The sequence below is a fragment of the Phyllobates terribilis genome, unplaced genomic scaffold (genome assembly GCF_046119375.1).
Source record: "Phyllobates terribilis strain yellow unplaced genomic scaffold, ASM4611937v1 Scaffold_11__3_contigs__length_659146591, whole genome shotgun sequence".
Lineage (NCBI taxonomy): Eukaryota > Metazoa > Chordata > Amphibia > Anura > Dendrobatidae > Phyllobates > Phyllobates terribilis.
Window position 1 is genome coordinate 327,137,551 of NW_027362771.1, and position 5,399 is coordinate 327,142,949.

A 5,399-nucleotide genomic window follows, 5' to 3' on the forward strand; every position below is an offset into this window, starting at 1 on the left:
AAAAGAAAGATACACTGGCTAGCATTTTGGATACAGAAGAAAATGACAACCATCTATCCAATAAATGTTGAACAAATACTAGCGCCGATTCAATTTTACTTTTATGTAAGTCAAAATTTGAAGCAATACAGAAATTCTTCCATTTCATCCATGCGGCTGAATATCCAGCACATGTTCTATTGGCAATTGATTTCTTAATGGAATTCGGAATTATTCCCAAATTAGAATCCATAGATGAGCTGGGCAACGGCTCCCTTCCTGTTCTGTTCCCGGTACCAAAGAACAAAATATTTCCAACTGGCGGCGAGAAAGTGAATCAGCTATCTTGTTACAATATCCCTCAATACAGTATAATGTGCCTTCAGCCAAATATTTTGCTGCAGACAATAAAGAACCAAGTGTCTAATTAACTTAGCCGACCAAGCTCATTTAGATGAAAGTGTATTTATGGCAAAAACAACACCTTGGTTACCTGAATTAAAAACAATCCTTCTATTCTTTAGTTGAAAACCCCAGATCACTAGTGCTACCAGAATTGAAAAAAGCTCCAGAGTCATTAGGCTGTTAGTTACTTTTGAGGCTACCCACGCATCAGGCCAAATGTCAGTAGACCACTGGCCATTCAAAAATGCTCCATACCCTAGACCACCAGCAATGCCCGTAAAGAAAAGCAAAGATTCAGACGAAATAAAATCCATTTGCCAACAGCTACGTCCATTAAACTGTTTAAGAAACTCCAGCCATATAGCCATATCTTCTTTCATAGGTCTAGTTAACCTAATATGTGATTTTGGCAACTTGGCACCCATAGTGGCATCATATAACTTTCTAGAAAAAATTCTATCCATTGGTATAATGCGAAGAGAAAAGTTCAATAAACCGAGCAAGGACTGAAGCTCTCTTAAAGTTGTTTTTTCTTTCTCCAACATAACCTTCAGCTTTAAATGAAGCTGCTCAACTTTAGCTAATGGCAACGTGCACTCCATTGCTACCAAGTCAATAGTAATGCCTAGAAATTCCAAGCAATAGCAAGGAAGGACAGTTTTTTGTTGCGCTAAAGGCACTCCAAACCAGACAGTTCTTTAAATTTTGATAATAAATTAAAACAAATCCCAGAACCATTATAACCGATAAATAAAAAAATCATCTAAGTAATGAAGAACCCCTCCCTCCCTAATTTAATGCTGCAATAACCAATATAAAAAGGAATAGAAAGCTTCAAAGTAAAAACAAGATAAAGAAAAACCTATAGGCAAACTTCTATCAAAATAAAATTCCCCATTAAATTGAAAACCTAAAGAATTAAAACCTTTTGGATTAACTGGTAAAGGTCTAAACGCAGATTTCATGTCTGTTTTCGCCATCAGTGCACCCTCAGCGAATGATTTTAACAACTTTACCGGCTGGCCAAAAGATGCGCATTTGACCGATGCTTCAATTTCATTTACCTCATTGTTCAAAGACACACCTTGAGGGAAGGAAAGGTGATGTATCATATGAAAACTACCTAATTCCTTTTTTGGGACTATTCTCAGAGGGGACAGTCTAAAGTTCACAAACGGAGGTGATGAAAAGGGACCTGACATTCGTCTCAATCTCTTTATCTATTTTCTCCTTCACTACAGCTTCAAACAATTTCACTGAAGATAAATTATCCACCCAACAACAGCCAGCACCCAAAAGTTCAGGAACAAAAAATTCATATTGAATACCTTCTATAATCAGCTCAGTTTTAACCAGGTTTGGGAATAGCTCGAGCCAAGGAAGCATTCTTACCAGCTTCACTGGCGTCGATGCTTTTAAAAAGAAGCTCCTTGGATCCTGGCTGCTGTTGGGCTGATTGCGCATTCTTTTTGAAACATTTAGACATAGCGTGGGTGCCCCCACAGAATGAACACTCGTGTCGAAATCTGCAATTGCTTTGTCATTTGCATACAATTTCATTAAATGCAAAGCAGAAGCCTTTTCTATTCAATACTCCAGGAGTAGCTTGTCTAGAGAAATTGCTTCTTTGTGGTAACATAAGGTTGATTCACAGCCCTACGTCCTTTACACCCCATTTTAAAAAAGGGTGCACAGCTAGTTTTTCTCTAAATAGATCATCATAGCTGCACCAAGCAATACCGCCAAAATTGCGGTATGCTTCCAGCACAATGTCCATGTGCTGAAACAAGCCAGAACAGAGATTGGGCCTTTTTTCCCCAAGCACAGCAGCATAAATAGAAAAGTCTTGAATCCAATTGTTAAAATACTTGCTCATTACTTTCTTTTTATCCTCATTTTCAGACTTATCATCTCTTTTCTCTCTGGAATAGGAATCTTTAATAGGAAGTAAAGAAAATACTGTATATCCACATATTCCAAGTTCCAGATCCGTTCCTTAACTGAATGATTTAAATAAAATCCCAATGGCGAGATTTCACACACTAAGGCTTCTTTTAGACAAGTCTCTGACACACCAGAATTCTTACTGATCCTAGGCATATCAGACTTCTCCAAAGGAAGACTACTACCCATACTATTATTCCTAACACCAGGCTCTACAAGCATATCTGCTAGTATCTGTCTAAGGCTATGTGCCCACGATGCAGAAATGAAGCAGAAAATTTCTGCAGCATTTCTGCATCTCCCTGGCAGAAAAAAACGCATGCAGATTGTGCATGCGTTTTTCCTGCAGAATACATGCGGGTACACATGCGTTTCCGCATGCAGATTGACAAGCGCTTTCCAGGCGATAGCATCACTTGGAAAGTGCTTGACAACTAGGTCACACTGTATAAATCCATGCAAACAGCATGGATTTATACAGTGTGAACCGTAAAAATTAAAACAAATAAAGCTATACTCACCCCCGATGCCCGGCGTGGCTGCAGCGCTGCTTCCTGGCTGGTTCCCGGCTGCCGGCATATCGCGAGACAGAGCGGTGAAGGGCCTGCGGTCACATGACTGTGATGTCACCGAAGGTCCTTCAGTGCTGCTGGCATTCAGAGAGAAGACGCCGGACAGGTGAGTATAAACTTTATTTGTTATTTTATTCTTTTTTTCACAGGTACAATGGTACCCAGGTCTGGATGAGAGTCTCCTCTCCTCCAGAACTGGGTACCATCCGCACATAGAGACGCATAAAAGCCGCTTGTAAAAATGTACAGTCGCGGTTTCTGTGCGTCTCAATGCAAGTCAATGGCGGGAGTTCCGCTGCACTTCCGCAAAATTAAATGACATGCTGCGGATTTTTGTACGCAGCATAAACGCTGCGGAAAAATCCGCAGCATGTGCATAGAACATGCGGAATCCCCTTGGGGACCATGGGGTGCGGATTACCTAGCGTTTCACAAGCGTTTCCGCTGCGGAAATTCCGCAGCATAAACGCTTGAAAAACGCTACGTGGGCACACAGCCTAACAGCATTTTTAAAAGACTGATCAAACATGGGAGGGACAGACGAGGGAACATATAACATCTCACCCCTACTTTCCCCGGCCTAAGACCGATTGAATCCTGGTGATGCGATGATATCTTCATCTGTGCTCACAGCTTCATGCAGTAGTGAGCATTGGTGCCACCAAACTTCCTTGGATCTGGCTGTCACTTCGTCTTCAGAGGATTCCCTGGCATTGTCGCACCAGGCTCCTGTCACTGATGCACTTGCTCTTCCTTTGTGTCTTTAAGCAGCAGACGATCTGCGCCTCGATGCCGAGGCCGCAGGCGCCCTCCTCAGTGTCCCGACACTCACCCGGTGATCCACGGTGTCACGGACTCGTTTCTTCAACATCACGGACGCCGCCTCAAGACGTCCGTGATGACACGATTCGGCCACTGAACTGGTGATGGGTGGTAACTTCCTCTTGGCGCTGGTCTTCTACCTGGCTGTCAGCGGTGGCGCTGAGTAAATGCTTCGGCGTGTCTTCCTTCTCTTAAGGTTTAAATAGCTTGATTGCCCGCACTCATTAACGCCCATATTCCTTATTTTCAGCACCAGGTAATCTTCTTTCTTCTCCTGATGTTGATAGAAGCGCCGATTCTTCTAAGCATTCCCTCAGCCACTCTTCTCGACCGACTTCACCCGCTCTCCTCAGAAGCTGTTCTATGAGGCTCTCCATCCGTCTTCTTATCTTCGTCCGATGGTGAATGCCAGCTGACACACGGACCTGGTATTAAATATAGCCTGAATTTCCTGCACTTTTGTATTCCACCAATCAGCTTCCTGGAAATAGACCGCTCAAATAACTGCCACAAACCAGTTTGAACTTGCTCGTGCCCTTGCACAGGTTACCTTAGTAACCTTTGACCTAGAATATGACTAGAAAAGTATATTAGCCAAATACAAATAATTTTACACCGGTTTAATAAATTATGACTAATAATTAAGGGTCTGTGCGACTATGTATCCTCCATTTAATGAATGGCGGGCCCCTCAGGAACATAAATCATGAAGATCAATAGAGTGATTAGACCAAGGCATAACTAGGATCTTAGCATTTAAGAGAGGAAGAAGGGGTGAAGAGATCCATACATGATCTTGCCTAGAATATTTGAATATATGCAAATTGAGGGCAGCTAAATAGAAGGTAATCATGAAAGCATTTGTTAATATTACACCAAACATCCACTAAATCTTGGAAATTAAGGAAAGGAGCCGATTTATTCCCTCCTTGGAATGAAAATAGGAATTAGTCCTACCGGTAATTGTATTTCCAGGAGTCCATGATGACCGCACGACAGGAGGTAATCCTTCTCATCCTCTAGGGACAGGAAACACATGAGAGGTTAAAAGCCCACCCTCAACCTCACCCTCAGTGTTTTACCAATCACTACACCAGGATGGATGCAACTCTATTTTATTGAATTCTCTCACACAAATGTTAACTTCACATAAGTACAAGGAATTCAGGGTGTTACAGGTCCGGGTGGTGGAACCTCTGTGCTGGGATGCAAGGAGGGGCGTAACTAAGTGCCAACTCGGACCGACCCTGGCCACACAGCGGCTTCGTCGACTCCGTGAACCAAGGAGGGACCGGGCAGGTGAACCAGGTGCCACTCTGGGACCGACCTTGTGTGAGAGCAGGCGACTCCCACGGGTCAGGTGGCTGCGGCTGACAGGTACAGCGGATGAGCACGGCAGGTAGCCTGACGGGTGATCCGGGTAGGCAAGTAGACGGGCACGGCAGGTAGCCAGACAGGTGATCCGGGTAGACAAGCAGGCGGACACAGCAGGTGACCAGACAGGTGATCCGGGTAGGCAAGCCGGCGGGCACGGCAGGTGGACAGGCTGGTGGGCACAGCTCACAGACAGACTGATGGACACGGCTGATAGACAGGCAGGGGGCATGGCTGACAGACAGACTGGTGGGCACTGGAACCTGAGGGCTGAGGAGAGTGTTAGCACACAAACAACAACCT